The 13,113-nt window shown below is 41.6% G+C and overlaps 1 protein-coding gene across 3 annotated transcripts in view; it reads right to left on the reverse strand.

Moving 5' to 3' along the window:
* The window catches only part of SAMSN1 (SAM domain, SH3 domain and nuclear localization signals 1), a 90,535-nt gene that overhangs the window by 20,779 nt on the left and 56,643 nt on the right, over positions 1-13,113 (reverse strand). The gene's annotated exons all lie outside the window — the stretch shown is intronic.

Below are 13,113 nucleotides of genomic sequence, written 5' to 3' on the forward strand. Positions count from 1 at the left end.
ACTCCTTTTTTAAAGTTCTTCACTCTTCCATAGTAAATGAAAGTCTTTTAATGCAGTATCAGATTTCTTGAAGCAGGGTTTACTATTATATACTATGCAATATCATCTCAGTATTTTTCTGAGTATTCAAAATCCCCTCTGGAGGGAAAAAACACGTAAGTGATTTCAGACTACCTGGTTACAGGTTTCCCTGTATTTATTCATCCATTTACCTTGCCTACGTGATTTCAGCCAAACCAGTGCCGTGCTCCGTTGCTTTCTTCACCCCAAGCCACACCGTGCCATCTTTTCATCTCCCCCCAGGTTTCTAAAGCACCCATGGTGCCCCCTTCCCCTGGTATCTCCAGCTACCTCCTTTTGCTCTCCATCCCGGAACGCCACAAACCTCAAAAGGGCCTGCGAGCTCCTGGCTCTGCTCTACCATTACAGCTTTCCAATCTTCTCTGCCAGGGAAGAGTTTTCACGAGGTAGACTCAAAGGCAACTGAGGTAGACCATCCTTTGGGCAACAAAAGAGGAGGTGAAAAGGACTGGTTTAATGGCCGGTCCCATTGCCTGCCTTCGCATTGCAGACACGCTTAATGCCAGCGTGAACCTGCTTCCAGAGAAGCTAAGGAGAAATCTCTCAGCGATGGTAAAAGGAGCAGAACTGCCCAAACACCGAGCGCTGCAGGGAACACCACCCTCGCTGCGCCCGTCCTCCAGTTCCCTACCCAGGTGGCAGGGTTAGTAGTGCTGCGGGAGTGCCGACCTCTGGAAAGCTGGAAAACCAAAGACCTGTTTGAGCCGAGACCTAAGTAACGATTTCAGCGGCTGGCAAGTTTCTGAGTGCTGGTACAGCCCCGTACCCGTTCTGCCCACAGCTACCAAGCTGCTGCTTGCTGCTCTGTCTGCTACGCTTTCCTCTCCTGGCAGCAGTTAGTTCTCTGCGGGACTCATCAGTAACAGCGTCAGGCCCCTGAAGCTGCACAGGATGGCGAGGTGGCATTCAGGCTTCGCAACCGTGATCTTAAGGAAGGAGTTCATCAAGGTGATGCCAGCTACGCGGAGCACACACATACCTCCCCTGGGCGTTTCCATCCAGGAAGGACCCCATCTTATTCTGTCCCTGCTCACGAATCACAGGGTTACTATCCATATGAGCTCCTTTATCTCTAACACACAGTGACTTTTAAACTAAAAATACTTCGCAGAGGGAAAAAAAAAATGACAAAGAAAAGCTACGGGAAACCATGTGCAAATACTTTGTCTTAAAGTCTTCATTTGAGAAGAAGAAAATCAGCATCCCCTGGAACACAACTGAAAATAAAAGCTCCTTGCTGTTTCATTTCCCTGTTTTCCCACACTTATTTATTAACCAGCTCCTTCCCTCCAAAAAAAAAAAAAATGTGGACATACAGCAGTGGGAGAGGCCTGAGCACAGCCAGGTGGAAGAGGAAAGTGTACCCACATTTTGGGTCCATGTTCTAACCACTGCAGCTTAAGAGAAAAAGAAATAACATTTTTTTCACTACGTTTCTGGGCACATCTAACCTGAAAAATATTTCCAGCCAAAGGTTATTTGAAGAAGCTGACCCAGATTTGTGAATATTTTTGAACAAGTAAAATGACATTTACTATTCACTGAGGGGAAAAAAAAAAGAAAGAAAAAATCACACAGCTCTCCTCTTAATTGATTGTAATCTCTCAGAAAATCTCTGATGGCTAAACATTGTGGTTTATTTGTTTGTTTTTACCCTGTGAAATTGAAAAGCACAATTTGGATTGCACACTTTAATTTTATCTAAAAGTCCCATAAAGAACTTTGCTATTAAGCAGACGAACAATATCCTGTGACAAGGGGTTAGCTCAATAGTATGATATAAAAACACAGCCCCAAGGATTATGGTTCTATTAGACAGGATTAACACCTTTCACTGGCTTGTCAACCCAGCCAAATGTGCCCTGCAGCGTGGAGCAGGAGGGATAGGAAGAGGGAGGCTGGGATTCACAGCAATATTGGGAAAGGATAAAATAGTCTCACACAGCGATCTCTAAACATACACTGACCTTTCTGTTGCATTCAATCGCTTCAAGATGTCTAGTAGGAATAACTGTATATTAAAGTGCAGATGTGCTGCAAATACTTTAAAAGGAACAAGAGGAAAAACATTGTTTATTGTTGGTCTTACCTATAAACAGCTTGAGCACAGGGAAATCAGTTATTCTTTTTCGACCCTTGAAACAACCGTATATCCTACATGTGCAGAAGCCTTGGGCTATTTTGTAGTGTACTTTAATGTTGCTTCATCCCTATTAAATATTAATAAGGGTTACAGGATGAGTTCCACTATTCTAGATAATGGTCTTGTTGCAATGGAGAGCACTAAATAGGGCTGCTTCAGCAATTCTCTAAACTAACTTTTTCCATTAAGTAATCAATAGCTACCACCTTTTAAAAATGTATTCAACCCCATTATACTGATAACGAAAAGCAGATTTAGGAGCTCTGGGCTGCAAAGGGAACAGGACTATTACTTTCAGTAGTGTCAGTCACTGCATTAGTGTCAGGGGACACCTACTTTGTGAAGATACAGACAGGCCTTATTTCCAGGTGAAGGGAAGCTTTTAAGGTAAATGCAAAGCTACTAGGAGAAAATACGCTATTGATTTTGATACCAGGATTCAGCATCCTATGAAGTTAAGTGATTACTCTGGCTGGATTCATGCAAGAGCTACCAATGGATAAGTGAAGCAAATATGAATTTGCTCAGTAAAATCTAATGGAGGCATGGGCAGGGGAGAAACACTTTTATTTTCCCACACTAGGACCGATCAGGTAATTTCTACAAATGAACGCATTGACTTTCATCCCTTCCCCTTTGGTATACCAAATTAGCGTAATAGAAAAGACCAAAGATATTTTTCAGTATTTTAAATCCTTCTTCCATCTTTTCCTATATCTTCAATTCTCTGAAATACAGGAACTTTAAATAATCATTTTAAAGGGGTAAGTGCTATGTAATTGCTGGCTTTTTTAATTTGGACAGTCTGCAGTTGGTGATCTGGTTTGTCTGTAAATAGCCTATCATTTTCCCCAGAAAATGGTATGGTATACAAATAGAAAAACAACAACAAGAAGAGGTTCTGCAGTCCGTGTCTTTCTGTTATAAAACATCCTTCCCTTGTAGGGCGTATCATAGGAGAAGTCAGTTAGTTCTTATAATAAACTAGTCAGAGCTTCTCCGTGTCTAAAGACAACCTTTGAGCCAAAACTGAGAGCAGTTATTCTGCTAAATAATCATTATGGGTGATATTCATCTCATATTTTCCTTTGGACAATTCACACTGCTCAGAGATCTGGTTCCCTGCTGTGAGAAATTCTGGCCCATTATGTTTTGCTTCAAGTCCTATTCAAAATAACTTTTAAGGCCAGCATGATGCAATGGCTTTGGACTGACCCTCTTGCACAAGTAAATCTCTTCAAATTCCTCCATGCATTTTCATTTTTAGCTTCCGTTCATCCTCAGACTACCCAGACCGTGTAAGCTGTATAGGGGCAAATGTGGTCACTGGGAGTAACAAAAAGGGAGCTCAGCACGTTGCCCATTTCCTCGCCTGCCACAGACACTTGTGTTCTTCCCTCTCTCCTCGGAAAAAGACACAGCAGCTCCCGAGAGGACAGTCTGTGCTTGCTGCTTTGATCGATGGAGATAAGTGGAGCTCAGGATTTGATTCATTTCTTCTATTCTCTGATGCTCCTAGTCCCTTCAGAAGGAGGAGACTACTCTGAGAATGAAATCAAGAGTTACCAAAGTAGGAATTAATATTGCCACTCTGCTAGCTTATCTTCTTGCATAGTTAATCAAAGAAATTGTCTCCTACTTTCCCAGAAGGCAAGATAGCACTTTTGGCTTTTGGGATGTTCTGTGAAAAAACAACAACAAAAAAACCCCCTCACTTCTGTATAAAGAATGATAATTTGCATACAAGATTCAGTAACTCTACAAAGAGTCATAGAGAAGCAAAAAAAGAGAAGACATCATGACCTCCCTAGCTCAGGGATTTTTTTCCTATTTACACATTAGTTACACACATAGAACTTCTGACCACTAACTAAGCTATTAATATAACTTTATAGCCCACACGAAACATGGCCTAAACCTTGTACTTCACCAGTCAAAAGCAATAAAAAAGATACAGCTTGTTCTTGCTAACTCAAATAGGGCAATCTACTGAAATGGCACTTTTAACTGGCTTAAAAATGACTCTATAAAAGACTGGTTGTTATCGTGGTCTGGTATTCAGTAACTGCGTGGAGGTGGGGCGAGAGGGGAGCAAAGTGGTCTTTGAACGCAACTGGCACCATGAAGCCTCAGAGCAAGCACCCTAATGTTAATGAGAGAAAATGACTGGAAGAGAAAAGCTGTATAAAATAACGAGTTAATCGTACTTAACACTCCTCCAGGTCAACAAACCGCTCTCCAAAGTAAACACTGTTATCAGCACCGCTATCTGGTACCAGCCTCAGTCTCCCAAGCCTGAACCAATGCTGACACGAAGCACGTAGTTCCCGATAACCCAGCCCGCACGAGTTTCCACCAGAAACTCGGTTCTCGAGTGGTTTCAAAGCGCACCTCGCGCAGGGCAGGTGCCGATGCAGCTGAGAGCAAGGGGGAAGCTACGGTTCATGAAGTTAAGCAGGGGTAAGGTGGTTTGCCAGGTCTGTAAGTCTTCCTCAGGAAGAGGCAAGCCATGTAGGAAGTCTGAGCAGAAAGGCAATTTCATCTGGCAAAAAACGTGCTGTGTTGATTAAACAAGTTCGTGAGGAACTAAATAAGGAAGCAATTTAAGAAACATTGCTCTTAATGCTAAGAATGTTTTTTGCAACTGAGTGTTGCAAAATGCGCAAGGGGGGAGGGATCTGACTCCTCTGCCTTTAAATGCACATTGACCCTGAATTTTGAGCACCATCGTTCCTGGCCAGTTGCTGCAAAGCACTCTCAGTTCTCGGTGAGAAAAGTCACTCCAAGTGCTCTTCTGGCAGTCTGTCCAATTCTGGGAGTGTGCACACAGGTATTTGCAATAATTATGTAATTAAGACTTTATTATTTATATGACATTTAATTAAAAGTGACTTTCAGTGGCACACAAAACCATGAAAAGAAAATGACTTGAAAAGAAGGTTAAGGATGTGTGACAAACTCAGAGGAGCTATGAAAATGACAGTTAAGGACTTGGCATGATGTGCACTTCTACCTCCCTGCTATCCTTTTTTACCCTTCATTTACACATGGGCAGAAACATCGAGGGACAAGCCTGGAAATCCACCCTCCACAGAACCCTGACTGCAGTAAAGGGGAGCACTGTCTGAGTAAAGACTGGTTAAACACCACGTAAGCATTGCAGGCTTTGATCTTTAATCCCTTAAATACCAACATCCTTCCTCTCCTGAAACTTCCTCCTCTCCAAATGAGATGAATTCACAGACGAATTCTCATATTTTAGAAACAAATCACCTTGCTTCACTTGAAGTTCTTTCCCTGCTTACTTATACGGCGCGATTTTATTAATGCTGTGTGATATCTAGGTCCTGACTTTTCAGGGTTCAGCTGGATTTCTCGTGCGAGAGAAATTACTCGCATGCATGTTTGCAGAATGCGCTTTAGGTGAAGATGAAAATATGTATGCCCAAAGATGAGCCAAGAAGCACGTAGCCCCAAGGGCTCAGTTTTAAAGGGAGCCCCATGCCTGTCCAGCACACACGGAGCGGGGCAGCCGGGGTACTCCCCCAGCAGAGGGGGGAATCTCCCGCATGCGACTACCATGAATGCTCCCACGACAGAGCAAGACGGCGATAAGGAGCCTACTGCCTGGTCATGCTATACATAGACCACATGTAGAATAGTGCAGGGAGACACAGCATGTCTGAGGGCTTTGCTGTTCCTTTCGGCAAGCCCGAGAAGCGGCCACAGCTGCCAACTGCAGCATGCTCACCTGCCAGCCCCGGAGCGGTGCAGCAGGGGATAGGCAGAAAATACTCCCGTCTGGCGTGACGGTGTTTTGGTCAGAGCCTCTGCAACTCAACCGTTGTACCACAGCCATACCAGACCCTTTACAGGGGTTATTTCGATGGCAGCAAGAGCCTCCTTGCCTATCTTACGCTTCGTTCATGCATGACGTGGGAGCTGGTCCTGCTCGCAGGGAGTCACCGAGAATGAAAGGCAGCCTCTGCATTCCTTGCTAGGGAGAGGCATGTTTTCAGTGGAAGGTGTTCCTTCAAATGACCTTCCAGAGGGAAACAAGATTAAAAAATAACCTCTAAGTCATGGTTAAACCTGACCGTCCCAAAAGCTCGTTTGTTTTTTCTGAAGAGTAAGCAAACTTTAGAAAACCCTTATACAAGTTTTACTGCCGTCCTGCAGTCTTACCCTTGACAACAGGTAATGACCAACAATAAGCTAATTCTAAGAAACTTGCGGGAGGGGGGAGGAAGAGAGTTAGTTTTTATTACTTTTAAATGAGTGTTTGATACATCATGTTGGTTCCCCTGATTAATGTTCACAGCAAACTCAGCCATTGGAGTTGTAATGTTTCTGCAAGCTTCCCTACAGCAAAGCTTAGCCATTAATTCAGTGGCATATGTCAGCTCAGCAGAGCAAGGTCACTCTTCTCTTTCAAGGGGAACCTTTTTAGAAATAATAAAACTGACAGAAAGTTCTTTTTTGCATGCTTTATGTCACCTGAGGTTGAGTGCTGCAGTTAATATCACAGAGCTTATAAACATTCCCATCTTCAGCAGTCTCCAACACCACTGGGCTCTTGGAACCTCAACTTTTTTTTTTTTTTTTAAAGTAATATAGTGACAGCTTTATGTGGGGCAGATATACAGTATGTAATTCTAAATGAGTAAAAAATGAGTAAAAAATGAACAAATCTTTTCTTAGGCTCTTTAGAGGGGAAATTTTGTAAGGCGCTAAGAGACTGCTGATACTGCAGTATGCATTTAGGATGTTAGTGCTCAGAGAGAAAGATGTAGGATTGAGGACTTCATCTCCATGGATGCTTGCACCTTTGGCTAAAAGGGAGAAAATCTTAAAATCCTACTGGTCCACCTTGTTTCCATTGCACTGTTAACTGATACTGCAGGCTGGAAATCTGTATGGGCATGCCATGTAAAGAGAACAGAAGTTAATTGATCTATTTATGGAATAATTTTGAACTTGTAAGTAGATAAAGATGTGTTAGTCATCTGTTAGGATAACTAATTGCGACTGGAACTTATTTATCGGGATACAAATATTACGGAGCATGATAAACAAACTAATTAGCTGAAGAATAAGATCCAAACAATAGGCCAATTTTTTCCCCCTCACTATCTCCCTTCAGACATCCTGGCTACACTTGATTAATGAATCCATAGTGAGATTAGCTGAAATTGCCTTAATGGAGATGCACTACAGTAGAGAAGCAAAATTCAGTGCAGTATCTATCATGACTCACTGTGAATTTTAGTGTTTCATCAAATCTATATGTCCATTTATTTACATTGTTTTTATCTTAGAAAACAACAACAACAGAAAACTATACTCATTACAGTGGGTTAACTTTTGACTCCTTTACAACGATGACCAGTAGCACATTTTTTTCCCCTTCATGTATCCTCCCTTGTCAGAAGGCTGAGTTCCAGTGTTGGCTTATTGCCAACAACGGGCCAAAGTTATCCTTATTGTCTGTTTGAAGAAAGCACATGTGGCACTTAATTGTAGCCTCGCAGGCTTCAAAAACTGGACATGCTTGCACAACATATGCCTGGGAATCTAAAATATGCTCCTTGGAAATTTGAACTCATAAAATAAATTCAATAAGCTTTCGGTTTTGGACCAGTATGAAAGCTGAAAGAAGGTTTCCTGCTCATGCTTTCCTAGTGATTTAGCACTGAGTAAGAATACTTCTTAGTGCAGAAGTTATGATGTGTTAAATTCTGGGTTTTCTTTGTAGCATAAGTTCTATAACTGCAATCCCAGGAAAAAAATCTAGTTGTCTGAAGACAAGGTAGCATCCTGGTTCTGTTCAGGTCACTCTTATACCAGAAAGGAATGAGTACAATCAACAGCTCACTGCGAGTACCGGGTATAGCAAATGGTAGTAGTCTAGTATGGGCACATCGATTCCCCTCTCTCCGTTCAATTATCTCTGTGGCATGGGGTTATTGTGATCACAGCTCAGTGGAAAACTACAGTTTCATCTCATGAAAAACAAATGTACCAGGCATTTGAAGTGTGTTTTCATTCTGACGCACAACAAAATTGAAACTGAGCTTTTCACCCCTCCGCTGCTCCCGCAACCTCCATGAAAACCACATATAGTTGAGAGACACTCACCAATGAGATGATGCTACCGAGGCACATACAGCAGTGAGGGCTTTGAGGCGTTATGTGAAGCCCAAATTCAAGGCCATACTCCAAATCTTACTCAAATCTGGCCTTTCATTGCAAAGGGGGTTGTGCCAGCTACATGGTTTTAAGCTTTCATGAACAGGTAGGAACATGTCTGCTCTTCCCGTTCCCTCAGATACTAATCAAAATCCCAAACACATAATTTTCAAACATTTTACCCATGTAGACACAATTACCAAGTTAATCAAGTGAATATAAGCTCTATTATAGAGACAGAAAGAAAATCATGGAAACACCCCGATAGACAATATCAGAAGAGCCTTTCCATGTACTCGTGACTAGAGCTGACTGCCTACTCTACCATCATCAGTCATTTCATGCACCCTCTACACAGGCTCCGAGCTGCTCATCCATCAGTGAACCATGTCCCCTTTCCAGCTCTGTGAAGCAGTTTTTGGGCTTAACATCTGAGCTTAAAAAGGAGGCAGACACACAAAAGTACAGGAGAAAAACAGCGTAGCTGTGGCAAGTGAAAGCAATTCATGAGTGGTAAAAGCTCAGCATCCACTTCGCACAGGTGAAGGCAGCAGAGAGTCAAGCTGCGCGAGCTCATTGACCTGTCTCAGCCACTTTGTCATCTCCACACATCTGCTTTTGGCTGTGCTGTTGCTAAGTGAAGCCGATTTCTTTATCTCACGGCTGCAGGCTGTCAGTGACAAAGCTCCATCTCTATCTCAAACAGAATGGTAAAGGGAAGACATGAAACCGCACCATAGCTTTTCCATGCTTTCTGGTTGAACAGCACTCCTATACTGCTTCTCTTCTCCCTGAAAAAGCCATGAGAAACCCTGCAGAAAAACCTAAAACCAAGTACTCAAGTATTCCAGTAGCCTCATATCTCACTTGCCTTTCAACATACCTGAACGAAGAGCAAACGTACCACATGTTCTGAATGAGGTCAGCATGACCAAGTAGAGGAACTTACAACTTGCTATGGTTCTCAAGGAAGTAACCATTCAGCATCCCATGGAAATCAAGGACAGGAGTGTGAGGTTACTTGGTTGTTCTTGTGAAGATTATAAGAGATGAAGACACAAAAGGGTAGGAAAGGGACTGAAACTCCATCCACAAGACATAATGGTGAAAAACATAAGGTGGATCACTAGATCTTTTTCCCAGAGAAAGCTTCTTGTCATCCTCAATGCTGGATGATGGTTAGAGATGACAGACCCTTTGCTGTTGACATTCAGCTCACCAGAAACATGCCAGTAGATGTTACAACTGGCAACTAAGTAGCCTGAAGACTGTGTACAGAGGAAGTCGTTATCCAGCTTTCTCTGTATCCATGGAATAAACCAAAGAGGTATGGGGAAAAAAGTGGCAGTATGGTGTATAATATGTGGAGTCAAAGAAGCAGCTTCCCTGAAGCAGTTCAAAACCTCCAGACTTTTGCCTAGGCTGGAATTTCAGTCTCAAGTTTGGGAAGAACAAAAAAAGTAAGAAAGAACATGCTTTTGGGCGCACTGTAAGTGGAACAAGATATAAAAAGCTAGAAAGGTTAAGAGCAAGCAGGTATACAGGAGAGATTTCACTTGGGGAAAAAGGTAGGTGGTCATTCATCTTCCGGTGGAATATTAACACAGGTGCACACAGATGCCTTCATCTGGAGTACCAAACAAAGTTTTCCATTAGGATGGTTTAAAGGACATACGACTTCCTAAATATTCGGAGCATATATAATCTGTAGCCTGGTGCCAAGCAGCAAAATGTCTAGAGCAAAAACACTGACATTGCTGATTTGTGGAAGAGAGTATAACTGTTTCTAAGAACTGAAGTAACTCTGCTGTCTCTCTTGCAAGCTTTTAGAAGATAAAGGTTAAGGGATATTGCGATTACAGAAGCCCAGAAGACTTTTTATTTTCCTTCTCTGCAGTGGGTATTGCTGGGTGGTTCTACCCACACACTGAGGGGTTGAGTCTTCTTGCTAAAGTGTTTGTAGCCACCCACAAATTGCTTATACCAGCTGGCCAGTGATGGCTTTATAAGGACTTCAGTCTGGATTTATGCTATGACACAGATTACCAGAAGAGTGTTGAAACGTACAGAAAACTGCAGGCCACATCCTCTGCCTGTCCTGCCCGTACACAGTTACTGCTTTTTTTTCAGCAATAACAGGTATCCTGGCCGATGTTTAATTTGGGGTATTTTGGGTTTCCTAGAAACACAATATTGAAGTAAGTCAATGCTCTATAAAGCTAATTAAAGAATTAGAAGGCAACTAATGCTGATTTATGTCACCTTGGTAGTTGTGCTACAGTATTTATCAGAGACTAGTTATAAATGATGTGGTTGATAGTCCATTTCCAAAAATGGCCAGAGAAGGTGGTTCAGACATCTTGAAATGCTCTTGCTTGCTTAGGAAAACAAACAAAGAACCAAACTGGGTTTGTTACTCTAAGCAAAATTAATATTAATGTGAAAATATTCCCTTCAGGAAATTTGCTGTCACTGGTTTTAAAATATGCTGCTGTTAAAGACTTAAGCCTGGCTAGTGAAGGAAAACCAAGACAGGGAAGAAATAAGAAATTGCCTGAATTTTGCACAAAGTTGGTCAAAATTTAAAAGGTGCTGTTATCAAGGGAACACACAAAAGAGGCCAGGACTGGACCAGGCCACAGATGTCATTTTTTCCTTTGGCACATGAGCTAGTCTAGAGTCGTGTGAGCCCTCAACAAGCCTGTGTGTTGATCCGAGCATCAAAATGTGGAATCTAGACATCCTAATCAGCCTCCTGGCAAGGAGCAGGAGAGAGACGACTGTTCTTTCCCCACAAAGACCCTGGAGCCTTACTCTCTGGTGAGAAAACAAAATTCCTCAAATTTCAAGACCTTACTAGAAGAGATGTGCTAACATATATGTTAAGATACAAACAACTTTCTGAAACTGCTGTTGAAAAAGGTGGCTGATGATCAAGAAACAAGATGATAATATAAATGAAGAAAAAAATACCAGAGGTAAGAGGAACAGTAATATGATTGCAGAGCCTTCCACTCACACAAGAAAAATAACCCAAGGTTAACTCTAACCTTGTTCTAGTTTTTTATGAAGCCTGAGGGAGACAGGAAACACCTTCTGAAGTGTCACCTGCAAGCCCTTTTTTCCCCATCTACACATACATGGTTATTACAAGTATCATTTTTTCTTTCTCTGAACCCTCCCTGATAAAGGCCCACAGGTATTTCCACTATAAACCAGGTTCTTAAAACTACTTCCCAGATGTTGTCATCCGTTTCTGCTTATTTAACAGAGTTCAAATGGATTTTGACAAACAGCCTTTCTTCAAGAGGCAATGCAGTAAAGACCTTTAATGACAGAACTATGTGTCATCTTTGCCTATAAGCATAAATTTGCACAGTGGGCAGTACAGTAAAAACAGCTTATCATCAACTCATCACCTCTCATCATTGTTAGAATGAAATGCAAATGGAAATGAACATCACTTCAGTCATGGTTGTGAAAATTAGCATCTGTGACATTAGCAGTGGCTCATTTATTATGCACTCAAAATTTCAGGGGGAAAGAAAAGAATATAAAACTTGCTGTTTTCAGAACTGTACCAGTCTTTACCTTTGAAATAAAATTAAACCCCTCAGCTTTCCCCACTCAAGGATAAATCCTCGTTAATATTCATTAACACTGAGCAATCTCTTCACTGCAGATCTTGTCCTACAGAAGATCTAATTATGTCTTGAGTTATTTTTGGTGTTTAGGTTTGCTGTACCTGTTTTCTATTTTCTTTTCTTTAATAAGTATTCCCCATTGGAGAGTCACAAGCCACTGTCTAAGAAAAAAGCAGCACCAAAAAACTTGCTTATAGCATCTGTCTGCACTACAGGCTCCAAACACTTAGGCAAGTGATAAACTTTACTCAGATGACAAATCTCGTTGACATCAATGGGATCACAGCTAATTTATTCATTTAAGTGTTATCAGAATCAGGATCAGGCCTTCTGTGAAGAATATATAAAAAGGAGGAATCCTGGCCTCAAGTCTATGGCAAAAATGTGCATTGATTTCTGTGGATGCAGGGTTTCATTTAAAGCTTATAAAAAGGAAAATTATTGGTATGAAATAGTACTAGGGAACAAAGTTGCACATTAAAATATTTCCTCCCATTGGATTTGCCACTATTTTCTCACTACCTGGAAAATAAATAATAGTTTATCACCTAAGTAAGCAAATACTGATTTAATTAGAAGCTTGGACATATTTTTGCCTAAACAAAATGCACAGGCATTGACCCTGAATTGTCTTACACACCAGAAGTAAGCTGAGTTTCAAGCACCAAGAGCATTTGGAAGCAGAATAAGGAAACAAAAACGTCTCAAACCTTTAGCATAAACATAGATCAACTGTCATGTAGAATAATGACACAAGACTTTCTTCAGTCAAACCAGAAAAAATGGCACAAAGTAGTCTTTGCTTCAGCTTGAAGTAAAGCCAAGAATCATCAGGCAGTTCTCAAGTTTGCTATGTCCATAGGAATTTGAGAGAGAGAGAGAGAGAGAGAGAGAGAAATAGGCTCTACCCAGCACATTACATCCCGTGAAGTGGGCAAGACAATGCAGGGATGTTTTACAGATTATTTGCACCTTCCATTGTCATTTGCACCTGGTCAAATGTGTAAAACGGTGCAAAGAGGAATGCAGAGTAGCTGGGAAATGCTTTAATGGTGT

The sequence above is a fragment of the Mycteria americana genome, chromosome 1 (assembly GCF_035582795.1).
Source record: "Mycteria americana isolate JAX WOST 10 ecotype Jacksonville Zoo and Gardens chromosome 1, USCA_MyAme_1.0, whole genome shotgun sequence".
NCBI lineage: Eukaryota > Metazoa > Chordata > Aves > Ciconiiformes > Ciconiidae > Mycteria > Mycteria americana.